The following is an 18811-nucleotide window of genomic DNA, read 5'->3' as shown; positions in this document are numbered from 1 at the left end:
ACTGCCAAAAATCCCTCCAATCAATATGCAACCCCAAAAGGCTCTCAAAATAGCCTCAATCTGCCGATAAGTGTCTCAAACTACCTCTGAATTGTTGTTGAACTGACCCACAGTCTGATGCATGTGTGTATAAGGGGAAAATAGACTAAATATTAAAGTTAGTCAATAATGGCTTAACTTTTAATCTTTACTACATATATGTAACTCATCCCTTATTTTTATATGATAAATATTATAAGTGATTTGATTATACTATCACTTTGATATTTATTTTATTTTTCAGTTGTGCATGGATGCATCAAAAAAACTTAAGTGCCACTCTTAAATTAATTATTTTATTTAAATAGAAGTTTCTCAATAAAGATTATAATAATCTTTATATTACCTTTTGCTTCACTTCTATTTATATGCTTAAAATAATTAATTATTTATTATATTAATAATGGAAAGTGCAAATATTTCTTTTTATTATTTGTCATTATTAATAAATTAAATATAATAATAATAATACAATAAAATCATGCACTTAGAAAAAACAAAGGGTTTTAAGCCCCCTACAACTGTAAAGACTTAGGACATGAAATCTTAGTGGGAGTTTAAAACATGACCACTATACAATTAAAAGCAGCTCTGAAATAAAACAAGCCCATAAAAATCCGGGGGATTTAGGGCATGCAGAGTAAAAAGGGGGAAAAACCCTATAAACATCTTATTTTCACTTTGCATCTTTTAGTCTTCTCGAAGAAAACCCTTTGTCAACATGCGGCGAGGGTTTGAAATTGGATGCATGAGGATTCAAAGCTTCAATTTTTCGGCTTGTTACAGGGACTTCCATGAATGTCAAGGGATGTGATGAATGATCTTCAACCACGGTATGGAGCTTCTCCTCCTTATGTCTTTGTCGCTTTTCTACTTCACGTGCATTTTAGGGTTTTATTGTATTCATTATTTTCATTGCATGAAGAGCTCTGTCTTTAAAAACCCTAATGAGCTTGCATTGTGTTGTTTTATAGTTTTAAAGACACTGTTTCTTATTCATAACTGTGGGTTGTAATGTTGTTGCTTATGAGTCTTACAGACTGTTTATTACCAGGTCTATTCTAGTACACTCTGTCTTTATCTCTTCATTGTTCCTGCACCGTACCATTGTATGCTCACTGCAAGGCTTTATGATGTTTTGTTACTAATGATACTGAAAATGTGACAATAATATGTTCTTTATTTGAATGTCGTTATTCTTTCAAATGATATAGTTGTTGTCTTTGAAACTTATATCAACAGTGATATTGATGTAGGAATTTATCAAGAAGGTATTTTATCTTTTGAATTAGTTGCCTCCACTACTCTGATACAGTCTTATCATTTTGCTTTCACTATACTTAGGTCTTGAATGCATCATTGGGGGCAATCTTTTTATATAATAATCAATAAAGTCATGTGCCCTCATGCTAAGTTTTAGTTGTATCAATATCACATCCTTGGTATTGTCACATGATCGATCAACATGAATCTATGGTATTGATTTATGATATATCTTATTCTATTCTAATTTCATCTTCATTTTTTTCACTGTCAAGCCCCATTTCTGAACTGCAACGTCCTATCTTATGAATGTGTATATTGTTCATTAGCTGTAAATGATATCACTGTCAATATCCTATTTGGTCTGCACTTGATTTCTTCATTCTTGCTCAATATTCTCTTTTTTTTTGGTTCTATCCTAGGTAATATAACTGTGATATGAACAACATTTATTTTTTCATTGCCCTTATCATTGTAATCCCTGATTCTCATGATACTCATCTATCTATTGGTTGTAACTACTAGCATTCCTTGCATCTGGGCTTGATCACGAATGCTCACCATAAAGACTTTGGAAATGTTGTCCCTATTATAGTTGTATTTCTAGAAGTACTCTGTGAATGATGTTACAGGTATGACTATTTTAATTTTCCAATGCATATGGCCTTTGAAACACAAGCTTATCCTTATGAAGCACTGTGTATTTATCTGAACAACAAATTCTGAGACTCCAATACTACTATAGTCACCTTTATGACAATCATTTGTTGATTTTTCTTTGAATGCTTTGTTCAATGTTTATCAATCATTCTTGCCTCTTATGTTTTCTGTCACTTGAGTAGGACTATCCTTGTACATTGTTGCCTTGTTCTATTTGACATGATGTTAGTTCTGAGTGGATATACTTGCCTTTTCTCATGTGATAACTTTAGTCACCTGTTGATCAGGAAACATAGTTTTATTCATTGTTGTATGTGTTGAGATTGGATGGAAGCTTTAAACTGTTATTGAATGCCAATATATGGGATTGTGGATGCACTTATGTTTCATGATTGGTAGTTGATTAATGACACCCTGCGAGTGACAACTAGTATGTTAAGCTCAACCCTTGTGGGAGCCCATTTTAAACCACATACTTGATACTTATGAGATGAAAACTTGTCTTATACCTGCACAATGAACAAACAAGTTAGAAAAACAAGAAGGTCATGAAGCTTTTGATGATTGGACACTTCTAATCTCTGATTCACTTTTTGTTATGTTCATATTCTTTCCATTTGTAGTTTTTTGTACATGTGTATGAGCAGATTAGTTAGAGAAACTGAGATCCTGAGCTCTAATACCTCTGGCATTCACCTCTTGCAGGCATTCCAGGAGCGCTAGGAGCATGAAGATACAAGATGCAGCTTGATCACATCAACAATTTGTCATTGAAATGCAATGATGGATCCCCTTTTCTCTTTTTTATGTTTATCCATTTGTATATCATTCTACTCATTGTACATTCTTAGTCATACCCACGACTTGTGTGGGTCCTTACACATTTATGTAAATGGAAAGTTTCTTTCATATGTAGTTTTAACTGTACATTATTGAAATACATTGCATTCTAAAAAGAATTCCTCATTTATATATTCAAATCTAGTAAATGATGAAGTATAAAGATTTGTTTTTTTGTGTACCTTTCTTTTATTTGATGTGTAAGGCCGATCATAGGCTTATCAAATTTTGATGATTCAAAATTTAGATAACAATAACATACCCCTTATGACCCAATAGTATGCACAACGTACACACTAGGATGCTATAAGGGGTCATATATGGTCCTAACTCCTTAGGAGCACATATGACCCCTTGTAACATCCTAGTTTATATACCATACCTCATATGACCCAATAGCATGCACAACGTACACACTAGGATGTTATAAGCGGTCATATGTGATGTTAAGGGGTGATACATGTGTATGAGCACATGCGTGACCCCTTAGGACCACATATGACTCCTTATAGCATCCTAATGTTTATAATGTACCCCTTAAGACCCAATTTGACCCCATAGGACCCAATAGTGTCCCAAGGGGTCACGCATGTGTTAGAACACATGCGTGACCCCTTAGAAGTGCATATGCCCCCTTATAACATTCTATCACATGTATAATGTACCCCTTATGACCCAATTTGACCTCATAGGACCCAATAGTATGCATAATGTACATGCTAGAATGCTATAAGGGGTTATAGGTGGTCCTAAGGGGTCACGCATGTTTTATAACACGTGTATGACTCCTTAGGACCATCTATGACCCCTTATAACATCTTAGTATGTATAATGTACCCCTTAGGCCCAATTTGGCCCCATAGGACCCAATAGTGTCCTAAGGGGTCATATGTGCTCCTAAGGGGTCACACGTGTTTTAACACGTGTGACCCCTTAGGACCACATATGACCCCTTATAGAATCCTAGTGTGTATAATGTACAACTTAGGACCCAATTTGACCCCTTAGGACCACCTATGACCCCTTATAGTATCATAATGTGGATAATGTAGCCCTTAGGACCCAATAGTGTAGGGTCCTAAGGGGTCATATGTGGTCCTAAGTGGTCACGCATGTGTTAGAACACATACGTGACCCCTTAAGACCACCTATGACCCCTTTTAACATCCTAGTGTGTATAATGTACCCCTTACAACCCAATTTGACCCCATAGGACCAAATAGTGTCCTAAAGGGTAATATGTGGTCCTAAAGGGTTACACATTTTTTCTAACACATGCGTAACCCCTTATAGAATTCTAGTGTGTATAATGTACCCCTTATGACCCAATATCACCCCATAGGACCCAATAGCATCCCAAGGGGTCATATGTGGTTCTAAGGGGTCATGCATGTGTTCTAACACATGCGTGACCCCTTAGGATTATCTATGACCCCTTATAGCATCCTAGTCTGTATAATATACTCCTTAGGACCCAATTTGACCCCATAGGACCCAATAGTATCCTAAGGGGTCATATGTGGTCCTAAGGGATCACACATGTGTGACCCCTTAGGACCACATATGACCCGTTATAGCATCCTAGTGTGTATAATGTACCCCATAGGACCCAATAGTATACATAATGTACACACTAGGATTCTATAAGGGGTCATATGTGGTCCTAAGGGGTCATGCATGTGTTCTAACACGTGTGACCCCTTAGGACCACATATGATCCCTTATAGAATCATAGTGTTAATAATGTACCCCTTAGGACCCAATTTGACCCCATAGGACCCAATAGTGTCATAAGGGCTCATATGTGGTCCTAAGGGGTCACGCATGTGTTCTAACACATACGTAACCCTTTAGGACCACATATGACCCCTTATAGCATCCTAGTGTGTATAATGTACCCCTTAGGACCCAGTTTGATCCCATAGGACCCAATAGTGTCTTAAGGGGTCATATTTGGTCCTAAGGGGTGCACATGTGTTATAACACGTGTGACCCCTTAGGACCACCTATGACCCCTTTTAGCATCCTGGTGTGTATAATGTACCCCTTAAGACCCAATTTGACCCCATAGAACCCAATAGTGTCCTAAGGGGTCACACATGCTTAAATATTTCTTTTTTATAATTTTAAATATATTTTTATATTCTTTTTAATGAACTTAAATATGTTTAAAATATTAAAAATACATGTATATGTATTTAAATTTCTTTTTATATCTTTATATGTTCATATTAACTTAAAATTATGAAAATGTATGTTTATGTAGTAAATTTATTTTTATATCTATTTATATATGATTAAAATGTTGAGAATGTATGCAAATTAGACATGTATATTTTTTGAAAAATTGCACTTTATTTTGTTCTACAATTTTTAGATTAGAAATTTTAAATTATGTTTAATTGTTGTTTATACTTTTAAGTACAATTTTTTTTAATATAAATTGTAATACATATGTACATACACTCACTTCCAAATATATCTATACATTTCCTATTATCAGCATGTCTGACCAGCCTAGTTCACATAACACTGGATCTGAGCCCAACGTTAATCCAGGAGGGAGTGAGCAGACATCACGTAGGTTTGCAAGAACTCTTGAGGATAGGCAACATCTTTATGATCAGACAACACAAACATTACAGCGTGCTCTAGATCTCTTGAACAACACATTAGTAAACACCCCTAACCGTATAAATAAGAAAGAAGAGCGATCATTAGAGATGAGTATGCCATATGATTGACGTAACTGACACTTATAATCCGTATGATGAGATTAATACTACTTTTTTCTATATTTCCCTTTCACGTAGTGTTCGTGGTATCGTAAAATGGGAAATGATCAATGATGTAAGGTTTCTACCGTTGATGTGAAGACCATGTTCCCTCTTTATCAGTCCATGGGTAGGGTGAAGGGTTATATGCCTACCAGGTGCACAGATGTACTAGTGACACCATTTATATATCCTAGATGGTTGGCCACTCATCATATGTGGCTTCAAAAGGATGAGTTGCCCCCTTTTTTTGTGCAAACAATTGTTTGCAGAGTTCCATATGGGGTACGATGTTGACTACACAAATTTTCCTGCACATGCTGGATAGGGGAGATGCACATTTTCAGATAAGTTTAGAAGACTTGATGCACCACAACCTGCTAATGAGCGGACATTGATTGGTCAAAACCTTTTGGTTATTCCAAAACTTTTGGAACTAGCACATGTAGCAGATAGTGCATCAGATGGCACTTGACAGTCTATTTTGTTTCCAGTATTTCTACCATAGCCACAAAGGTCGATGAGATGCCATCAGATCATGTGGGTAGATATTTGCTATGCTCTCATAATAGGATTCCTGCAGCTGATGATGCATTAGAGAGTTACGATCCCTATGTTCGAGCATACATACCATCGTCGATGGATGCTGCATGCATACATGAGATAGATCCTTTACGACAGATGAGCACATGTTTGTCCAGTGATCTCTTAGATGTTGATGCACGCTAAAAAAGGAGGCACATAAGACAAGTTCAAAATTTTAGCATGTTAGTGACAACAAAAATGAAACACAAACGAACTTATGAACCTAAACATGCATATCAAGAGAGATAAAAATTATACAACAAGAAGCATAAACAAATGAAAGAGGGAAAGACCCAAGATGCTCCCCAACATGCTCATAGTTTCTCCTCCCTTGTTTCTCTCCTCTCCAAGTTCCACATGAGTGTAGCCCTCATCTTTTTGCACTATCTATGGATGTCTTATGAAGATTGAAGATGATTATGAAAATGAGAACAAATGCCTATGCAAGTGTAAATAAGCTACTATGAGAAAGCACCTAATTAGTCTATGTGAATTTTAGCAAAATAACAATGTAAATGCTTCTAAATGCTCTCTCTAAAATGACTCTAAGTTTGATGCATAAAAAAATTCTTTTTTTTTTGAAGAAGGAATGGACTCTATTTATAGGAAAAATAGAGAAATGGATGGTCGATATTGAGTAATCTCAACAAGGGTTAGGATTGATGGGTTTGTGATCCATGTGATGACTTTCAACCCAATCCCATAATGACAAATGTCAACATGAGATGACTTGAGAGGAGAAGGAAGGAACATTAAATGCTTGAGATGACATGAAGGTTACCCTAGGAGGGTTTGGCTAGGCTTGAGTTAATGAATAAGGCTTTTATCCAATGAATAATGCCTTTATCCAATGGATAAACTCTTGTGCAAGAGTTAATGAGGATAACCATGGTCAAAGCAATAAATGCTTGAAGAGACACGTGAGTTAAATGGAGGTTGAGTTAGAGGGAAAGCCTCTAACCATGTGAGAAAGTTGAGCTTAACCATTAATGGTTATGTAAGAGCCGTAATGGTTATGTAAGAACCATAAATGGTTTGGAAGACTTTAGGGGTTAACTTGTTGAAGACATAAAACTTTTAATGCATTTCAAAGATTTTGAGGCTTTGAGAAGTGACTTCTCTTTGCTTAGGAATGTGACAATAATTAGGGAGGGGGATTAGGCTAATTTGGAATGGATTAGAAGAATCTAGAAGGGGTTTAGGAGGCAAGTGGGTTTGGTGGGTGTGAGAAAATAAGATTTTATTTAAAATAAAATTCATTTATTTCAACTAAAATTGTGCAACTTGCATTTGTAGGAGAATGCAAGTGGGATGGGGGATTTTTAAATATATATTGATTTATTTAAAGGGGAATTTGATTTTTGTTTTTAAATAAATGTTGATTTATTTAAATGAGAGGAATGAGGGAAATTAAATAAATTAGATTTATTTAATAACTAGGTTATAGATAGGGATTTTAATTTAAATAAATTTATATAATTTATTTAATTAAAATAGTAGAATGGGGGTTGAATGAATTAATTAAATGCGAATTTAATTAATAGAGGATTATTGGTGTATCAAATAAATATTAAATATTTATTTAATTTAGTGGAGAAATTTATGTGTCTATAGATGCATATCAGGTTATTGTTATGGAGCATGGGATTTCCCTAGAGGAGGCCTTAGCAATGTTAGACGTGTACTTGGTCGACCAGATTCTTGTAGCCATGGTGGTGAGCCTACAGATTCTTAGCATGTTGTTCTTGCACATCCTACTGCCCCTCCCCAACATACATCAGTTGGCCAGGATACACCTCCTCCTCCTATTCATACATCCATTGATCCCACACCACCTGGCATTGGAGTTTGAGGGTTTTACACTGGTCTACTTATGGAGTCAGACATTGAGGGCGATGTTGCAGTGAGCTCCTTGCATGATTGTGACATCAGCAGGATCAGACGAGCATTAGATGATGCAAATCAGGTATGAATTTGACAAATTAATTTTAATTTAAAAACTATCTCTACTTGATGGTAGATGTTTAATTTTTTAATTATTTAATTATAATTTGTGAACTATAGGGAATTTTATTAGGATCCATGTATGGATATTTACACACTGCCATTGACCCTGTTCATCAAGAGACATGGTTATATATAACTTTAAATTAATTGTTTGTTTTTAAGTTCTATTTAAAGGGATAGGCATTGATCTCAATTTCAAGTTATTTATATCTAACAAAAAATCAACATTGCGGTATGAGAACTATCACTTAGCTTGAGCTCTTCATCACATAAACGTTCTAGAGTCCTACATGCATGTGGTGGAGATGTTAGAGACCCTGAGGTATGTTTATCTAGAATGTGTGTATATGTATGTTCTTAATCTATGTTTCAAATTATATTAGATAAATTGTATGTATGAATGTTTCAAATTTGATTAGATAGATAAATATAACTTAAAAATTTACTAGTATGAGTTGATGTGTACTCTATTGCAGGCGCAGGAATTGGGACATGGTTCAGGACAGGGCCTCGACTGACCCATTGTTTATATATGTTCATGTGCACACATTTTCTAGACATTGTACTAGACATATTTTATATATATCTATATATATTTATTTTCTTATCTCAACATCTCCTGGATGTATATTTTAGAACATGATATGTACATGTATGTATGTGTTAGAGATCTAGACATTTCATACTACTTTGTGTTTATATATATCTTACATTTTTTAAAGTTAAATGATATATATGTATATATACATGCACGCACACACACACACACACACACACACACACACATATACATATGTATATATATACAGATATGTATATACATATCTATATAGATATGTATATACATATATATATATATATATACATACATGTATGTATGTATATGTGCATATATATATACATATAGATATGTATATATGTATAGATATGTATATACATATATATAGATACATATACATATACATATACATATCGATATATATATGTATATACATATACATATATATGTATATGTATATACATATATATATCGATATGTATATGTATATGTATATATACATATATATATCGATATGTATATGTTTATGTATATGTATGTATATACATATACATATGTATACATATGTATATATATATATATATATTGTGTATATATATTGTGTAAATATATATACATATATATATATTTACACAATATATATACACAATATATATAAATATATTATGTATATATATTGTGTAAATATATATATATATGTATATATATTTACACAATATATATACACAATATATATATATATACATATACATATGTATACATATGTATATGTATATACATACATATACATATGTATACATAATACATATGTAGTAATACGATGTTAGTCATTCATTTTTAGACTAATTGATGTTTATTTTTTGTGTTCTGGTACTTATTTAAGTTGTTAGCATTTTAAACATGTTTAACAATCATGAACTTATAATTATCAAATTACAAAAGTAAGTTGTAATTAATATACTTACGATGTAATTAAATATATTAATTTACATGAATTAAAAGCATGATGAATATACTTACTTGGTGTAATTAAATACATCAATTTTACATTAAGCATGATGAATATAATTAAGGTACATTATTAAATACATTAAAATTACATTGAAATAGATACAAGATCGTAAAAAATACATTAATTCATAGATGTTTAAATAAAAATAAATCTATAAATGTAAATATCCCCAACACAAATTTCCCCTTAAGATCCCGTAAGACAAAATATATAAATGAATCGATACATGTATACATACATATAAAGATGATTTAAATAGGTGATTCACACATGCACTATTCAATCTAGGTGTAACTATGAACATGCATTATGACCACGTTGCAAAAATCCCCTTAAGACCTGTAATGCCCCGCCAGGAACCCTAAAGGATAGCAACACAACAAGGCAACTAAAGGCGCAATAAATTTTTTTTTTTAAAGATTAAGGGAAATAATCATAACCTTGCTCAATAACTAACATAAGCGGAAGACTAACATTACATCCTAAAGGGTTACCAACGAAGATTACTTCAAAATAAAAACCACATCACAATATTAATCCAATCTTCCATTTAAATTGAGGAAAGCCAATAATGATTAAATAATTCATATTCATAAATTGATCTTCAAAAGAGAGGCTTACCGAATTACAACATACATACTTCCAAGGATTCATTTATACAAATAGGAAAGATAACTGAAACAATATACATCCCATGACTTAAATTACAATATTCCATAAAATTACATGGCTTCCATAGAACAATAAATTACAATTTTTACAAGTTGTTGATACAATGACCACACGGCCTCAAAGTACAAAATCAAGAATATAAGTGCTACATGAAGCACGAACCAAGATGCACCGGCGAAGCCAATCCTCGCGTGAAGGTAGGAAAAAGATATCCGATGGGAAGTGGCACTACCACCCGACCATGTGATCCCATAATGGAACCACCCCACCGTGCTAGGAGATAGCAGACGACCCTCAAGCAAGCAAGAAAAGAACAACAGAACACATGACTCTGTAGTACACAAGTGGCTCGACTCACAAAACACTAGCGACCCTAGAGAGAGAGTGTCATCACATGGCTTAACATGGTTACCCTAGGAAGGTCTCCATAGGTCCCGGCCCCCATCATGGGTTATCCTGGTAACCTCTCCCGAACCCTCGGCTCCATCTAAGCATCATGCGGACCCTACCATCCTTTTGTGAAGACAAGGTGGTAGGTTTGCCATTCCAGGCCTTCCCAAACACCTTGAGCCTATACAAGCACTCAACCGTGTACGGGGTGTATTATCTTAATTAAATTAATAACTACTCACCCCCTAAACAATTATTAGGTTATCACTTAATAGCTGACTTTCGAGGGGTTATCCTGCCATCCACTTTGGGTGCGGCCCCCGCCCAAAAGCCACTCTCTCTACTAGGTCACTAACTGGATAAGACTATCTATGAGAACTCTATGGTGGACTACAACCATAAATTATCCAGACATAACACAGGTGTAGGACTCACAGTCACAAACCCAGAGTTAACCATAAGGGACATATCACATAAAAGCCCACTTCCTCAAGGTTTGAACAACGACACCTGACCAAGGGCAAACATCGACAACATAATGACCATTTTAAACATAATGCGACGACATTAAAATGACTAGACTGCAATGATAAAAACACTACAAACAATCTTTCTTTGAGCAGTCAACATTTAAATCAAATTGAACAAATGTATACAAGCTATTATAAAATAATTCCAAAATAACATCTATTTGACGAATACAATCCTCATACAACTATTTTATAATACTTGGATAACAAACACCAATATTAAATTTAATCCGACTTTCCTTAATTCCAACATTACTACTAACCTCTAAATCATTTGATTTATTTTTCACGATACCAAGCAATTAATCCCCATTACTAAATCAAAAGAATTACTCATTAATCTTAACATCATCGTAAACTATATTTAACACATTATTATTATTTAATATTAAATAATAACATATTGTTATTATTGTTAAAATAACAATATATTATTGCTTAATACTAAAACAATTAACGCGTATAGAATTTATTAAAAACCTTTAACATAATATTGTTATTTAATATTAAATGATAACATATTATTATTTTTTATTAAAATAACAATATCTTATCATATAGTATTAAATATACCATAACACTAATCATCTTACTTACCACTAACTTAATAATTATCATTTTCGTTTTTTTTTTAAAACTAACAAAAAAAACATTAAAAATAAGCAATTTTAAACACCCCGTGGGCCCCCACGAACCCACAGGCAGCAAGCGCTGCCTTTCCCAAACTAGGAAATGCAGCGAGCTGCATTCCCAGCTTGGGGAAAGCAGCGCTGCTGCTACCCACGCTGGGGATGCAGCGAACACAGGAAAAAGGGAAGGGGGGGGGTGCGTGGCTGGGTCGAGCCCAGCTCCCCCGCCACCGCCCCCAATGCAATTTGGTTTTAAATATGACCAATTTAATTTTATTAAATTTAACAGTTAAAAACCTATTCAAATAAAAATGACAGAGGCTTAAAAAGAACAGAAACTCAAGACACAGACAGAGGTGAAAACCTCTGTCAAACACAATAAAAAAATTAATCTCCCAGCCATCGAATTTTATCAACATACAACAAACAAAATTAATTTAAAAGGAGTCACAATTTTACCAGCAATAACCAATCTTCTGAGACAAAACAGGGGCATTAATATTTCATTCAAATTAGCCCAGTTTGCTTTAAAAGTTTAATTAAATGGGAATAGACTAAATCCCCAAACCCCAATTGAATCTATTTGCTTCCAATCAAGCATGAACAAGGAATTTTAACTCATAACTATCATTTTTAAAACTGGAAATTTCTAGGGAGAGATATTTTATGAATGCTTGGCAAAATTTTGCCAGCATAACACTACCAAAACCCATCAAAATTCCTAATTACAAACAGCATGATAAACCAAGAAATTTCTTGCATAGCAAAGATGAAACAATATGAATTCAGTTAAGGAAACTACATGGGAAGAAATTAAGTTTAAATTTGATAACCAAATAGTAGAATTCTTCCTCCATAACCCATAACAAACAAACAATTCAAGATTTTAAACAATTAACAGCAAGTGGAAGGAAAGCAATGATTTTTTTGTTGCAATAAGCAAGGATTCAACCAACCTTTTGATTTCCAAGCAAGAATCCCAACTGGTTCACACCCAAATCCACCCTTCAAGCAAATTTTCCAAAATTTCTTTCTCCTCCTCCAAAATAAGCATAACCCCCAAAATCTCCTCCAAAATGGTTTAGTAAGAAAAATCTCTTAACCTAATTTTCTAGGTTGCCCAAAATTTCTATTAAAAAAAACATTAAAATTCCCATTGACTTTCTTTTCTTTTTCTATTTTTCCTTTTTCAAATTTCTCAAAACAATAAATGAAAAATTCCCTCTTTTTAAAAATTACATTTTCATAAGTAGCAATTCAATCAATTTTTCTACTAAATAGGAAAGCAATGAGTTAACTTAATTTGCATATATTTAAAAGCAATTAACTAATCTATTCCATTCCTTTCGTTGGATCTAAACACGATTTCTTTTCCAAATAAGCAACTAACAGTTAAAATTTAATAACTAATCAATTACGCTTGATTCAAAACATAAGGCATAATAAGGAATGAATCGCTCAAGTCAACAATAATGACAACTTAAACTTAAATGATTAACCGAACCACCAAGACACGCAAATCGAGGAAAAGTAAAAAGACTCGAAATTCAGACAAAAGGGATGAACGACCGACTGACGACACTCACAATAACAGACTGAGGTAAGGACTAGGGTCAAAAGCTATCTCCTCCACTCCCATCGGACATATAAGGCACGCTCAGACCTGTGAAGCCAGGTGGAGTCGATACCCCGTACCTACCCGGTACTTGTACCTGCAATATCCTGCATCACCGAAGCACACATACATGCATATAGATATAGAATACATGGCACGCACACCGATGAAGGAGAATCGCGACGTTCCCTGTCTCATCGAAACGAGTGAAGGAAAATCATCCCCTTGCATCCAATACAATAGCAAACACGCAACATATATATGACACATCACCTAGATAAATTAAGATGTCAGTACGAGCAATAATCCATGAAACACTAGAAATCACCAATACTGAAGTACTGAAAGTAACTCATGCATCCAATATCCAGATAAACATGATATAATATCAAATACGTCTGCAAAATGACGAGCAATCAAGTGCCAACTGAAAAGTAAACTGAAACACAAAATCAGTCTAATAAGTCCGATCAAAACGGGGTACTACAAGACCTCTTAAAACACCTCAAGACCCCTTAAGACAACATAATTAAATGAATCCATAAATGTGTAAATATAAATTAATCCATACACATAAATACACTTAAAAATTAAAATCCATACATAAATTTGAATCAATACAAATACATACACATAAAAATTCAAATTCATACATACATAAATATGATTTATAGGTGATTCACACATGCATAAATCACCTTAAGACCCCTTAAGACCACATATAAATGAATCCATACATGTAAATATAAATTTTAATCAATACACATACATAGACATAAAAATTCAAATCCATACATACATGTAAATAAAAATGAATCCATACATGTATACATACATAAAGATGATTTATAGGTGATTCATGCATGCACTATGTTCTAGGTGTAACTATGTACATGCACTATGACCCCATTGCATAAATCCCCTTAAGATCCCTTAAATGCCCTTAAGATCCTTTAAGACCACATATAAATGAATCTGTACATGTAAATATAAATGAATCTATACACATACATTGACATAAAGATTCAAATCCATACATACATACAAATTCAATGCCCCCACAAAATATATTCAAGTATAAAACAAGAATTCAATGCACAATTTTTTCTTTAACAATTTATACATCCATAAAACACATGCACTATGATCTAGGTGTAACTATGTACATGCACTATGACCCCATTGCATAAATCCCCTTAAGACCCCTTAAGAGGTCCCTTAAGACCACATATAAATGAATCCATACATGTATCTATATAAATGAATCTATACACATACATACACATAAAAATTCAAATCCATACATGCATATAAATTCAACATGCGTCCACAAAATTAAATGTCCATGTGCAATATATATATATATATATATATATATATATATATATATATATATATATATATATATATATCCACACTATCCAAACAAATGTGCATGTCTATATCTAGATAGATATATATGATCATTTCCTATAAAATATGAGTTCATTGAAGTACGACCTATCTAATATAAAAAGTTCAAACATGACAAGTTAACTTAAAGATCCTGGTACATATAATCTGGATTCTCCCTATCTTTTATAATCTCTAAGATTTTTTCATGATCTTAGATAGGCAACCTCCACTTTTGGTTGCCACATCCTCTTTTTGGAAATGTCTCTAAATGCAATCTTGTCGCTATTACTAAGTGGTTGTATTGTAGAACTTTTTGGCCTGGCATATAATCAATAAATGTTACACCATTTTTATCTCTCTTTATTTGTTGATAATAAGTGCCTTCAACAACAACTGAACTGATGTGATATTGTTGTCCATCACCATTGGTGACCAATTCTAATAACTTGTATTTTGGTGATGTGCATCTCAGTAGATAATAATCAATTCCTTCAGTATTGTCAGGATCAACAAACACCGCAAAAATATCACCTACATAGACCACATATATTTCAAACAAAATTAACATAAATTATTTGAACAATAAAATAAATAAGATTTTTTTTTTAGATGTAGATATTTTAAATAAATGCACGCACGCACTTGTAAAAATTAAATTAGAAACACTTTCATAATCAGCTGAATAGAGAGGATCATGAATATCAGTAATGTCACTATCTTCATAAGGAGGCATTGTGACTAACTGTTTCATTTCCCATTGTAAAACATATCCATCTCCAATGTTCTCACATTGAGTATTTGTGTTGTTTTCAATGCAATCAACACAAAAGCATGATTTTTCTCTTAGAAGAATAACAAAAGGATTGTTATTCCCATATTCATGACTTGATTTAAACTTCTAATACCCTTAATTGTTTGACAATTATAAGGATTTGATCGATCAATATCTGTTAAACAAATTTATGAATTTAGAAACACACATTTACATTTCTAGTTCAATACATAGTTTTAAAATAAATGTACATACTCAAACTCACAATTCAACAAAATTAATTTAATTTACTTCTCATTTATGTCATGTTGAATTTTAAAATAATTTTCAAACACAAGAATAAATACCTTTAACTTCCCCAAAATAACGCTTGTTGTATGTTGTATCACGACTAGCCAAATGACGTTTGCACCATTCAACATTTTCATTTGAATTTTGTATGGTGTTACCTGTACACAAGACAGATCTCTTTAGAAGAGTGGAATTCCCATATATATTTAAATTGCTTGATATAAAGATAAATTAAAAATTAAAGTAAATGAAGAGAATGTACCTCCAAGTTCATGTTGGCGAAGTGCGCGCTTCACACATGCACCTGCTCCATCATGCTCTCCTTTTTCATGTCCATTCTCAAAGAAGTTCCACAAAAACTTTATGCTACGTTGAGCATGTTGTAAGGATAGCCAGTTAAAAGCTTTTGCAGACTTAAATTGTCCTGACATGAATAGCTACATAGTTACATATATGTGTGTGTGTGTGTATGTGTGTGTGTGTGTGTGTACTGTGTTAAAATCAAAACAAATTTTAAAATTTAAAACACATATGAAAATTTAAAAACAATTTCAGAAGAACACTCACTGGCACATCCATCTGACCAAATCCAATGTTGTGACCAATTTATCCGTTCTCTAATATCTTCAAAAAACATTCCAAAACAATGTGCTACATAGCTCCTATCATGACACGTATCATCGTTGATATAGAAATGAACCTTCTTGATGATAATACGTTCATTTTCAATACTCTCTATACCATCCACCTGAAATTGTGCATGTCTATAGAAAACTTGTACACATATTACAACTTACTCGGAATGATAATGGGTAAGTGCACAAAGATGGTGGTCAAAAAGGGGGGTATAAGTGGAAACTTTTTTCTGAAATCAGGTGAACCTAAACTTGGAGGAAAAATTTGAAAGTCATTCACTCAAGATATGAAGATAATCAAAGAACAAATATTGTAGTACTCTGAATCTAGTTTCCAAACTACTAATTTTTTTCAAAATTGGATAAGATTAAGGGGGTCAAATCCATTGTGCACGAAAAACAAACCCTGATTTTTTCAGAAAAAAATAACATAGTGTCTGACATGTGCATCAAAAAAGTCATAGTTGGATTTTGTATTTTGAAAAATCCTTTGGTAGAAAGATAGTTAAGAGTGAGCACTAGAAGATGTGTATTTTTTTGTAATATTTTGTTAAGTATTTGTTTTCAATGATTTTTCCAATTGAGCACATCCTGAAAAATTAGGTACATGTTTGTGCGCGAAGCATAAGTTGTACTAAAAAAATAAAAAAATACAATTTTTTTCAAATTGTAAAGAATCAATCCAAGGGGTTGAGCTTAGTTGGTTAAAGCATCGAGTTCTCAATGTGGAGACCCAAGTTCAACTCCCATGAGGGACACCTTTGTGTAGAATTCTAAGTTGTGCGTCTTGGTCTTCCATTGGCTGTTTAAAGTGGATTTCTAAGTTGTGACCCTTGGTCTTCCAATTGTTGTTTCTAGTTTGGTGCTCGAAAGGAGCTAGTATTTGTAATAAGTTTGCTTGAAAGGAGCTGGTATTTGTAATAAGTTTGTAACGTGGACACTCGAATGAGCAAAAATGAGCTTTGTGATTCTATGATACTTAATACAAAATTGTAAAGAATCAAGTGCACTACAATAATATATAAAGTTTTTTAAATTTGGATAAGTATATCAAAAGTTATTAAAAAAATAGTGCACGCATGTCTATGAGAACTATGGAGACACTAGTAAAAGAAATTTAATAATAATATGTTATTGTTGTTTAAATTTTTAAAAAGTTACATGGTCAAAAAGCTTAGGAGATGGGTGAAAATATGGTGGCAATTTGAGAAAGATCCACTTGATGAAGTGTAAAATTGATGATGACAAAGTCAAGAAACCATTTTGATAAAATAAAACATGTCAAAAAGGAGGGAAATGGAGGGAAATCAAACTTCAAAACCGTAGCTTTGTCATCCAGGCCTATTTCCAAGCCTAAACAGTCAAAAGCGCGTACGGGGTACCTATGGTATAAAAAGTGCGTATGGGGTACCTCTGGTATAAAAAGTGCGTACAAGGTACTTATGGTGTAAGAAGTGTGTACACGCTATCTTAACTATAAAAAGCACGTATGCACTATTTTTACTATAAATAGTGTGTATGCGCTAAGTTTGTTTAAATTTTGGGACTGTGTATAATATGATATTGTATATATAATATGCATATACATATAATATATAATATAAAAATATATAATATATAATATTTATATATATATACATGTATATAATAATATAGAATATATTAAGTATATATATACACACATATGTGTGTATGTATTTGTATTGTCTCCCCCCCCCCTCTCTCTCTCTCTCCCTCTCCCTTCCTCCATACCCCATCTCTCTCTCTCTCTCTCTCTCTCTCTCTCTCTCTCTCTCTCTCTCTCTCTCTCTCTCTCTCTCTCTCTCTCTCTCTTCCTCTCCCTCCCTCCCTCCCCTCTCTCTTCCTCTCCATCTTGACAATATATCTTATTTTTGTTTGAATGTAGATGAGGTGATAAGAAGATTGACAAGGTGGTCGGTTTTTTTTTTTAAGAAGATAGGATATAAAGTAGAACGTTTGAAGAAGATGAAAGTATTGGTTTCTTTGGATCATGTGGATGTATCAGTTGGATAATATTTTTGGGTCGTATGGTGTACTAAGGGGTCATATTGTGTCTTATGACCCCTTAGGACTCCATATGACCCCTTAGGTGTCATTATGAGCCATATGGTGTCATAATGGG

The 18811-nt window shown here is 33.3% G+C and overlaps 1 long non-coding RNA gene across 1 annotated transcript; it reads left to right on the top strand.

Annotated features, from left to right (window-relative positions):
- The first annotated feature begins 724 nt into the window (after window positions 1-724).
- On the top strand, window positions 725-2873 carry LOC131065208 (uncharacterized). Its single transcript, XR_009111383.2, has 2 exons — window positions 725-872; window positions 2668-2873. It is a non-coding gene; the product is annotated as an uncharacterized LOC131065208 (long non-coding RNA).
- The last annotated feature ends 15938 nt before the right edge of the window (window positions 2874-18811 follow it).

The sequence above is a fragment of the Cryptomeria japonica genome, chromosome 2, assembly GCF_030272615.1.
Source record: "Cryptomeria japonica chromosome 2, Sugi_1.0, whole genome shotgun sequence".
In the NCBI taxonomy this organism is placed as follows: domain Eukaryota; kingdom Viridiplantae; phylum Streptophyta; class Pinopsida; order Cupressales; family Cupressaceae; genus Cryptomeria; species Cryptomeria japonica.
The sequence above is the reverse complement of the archived record's forward strand: the minus strand, read 5'-3'. Positions and strand labels throughout refer to the sequence as shown.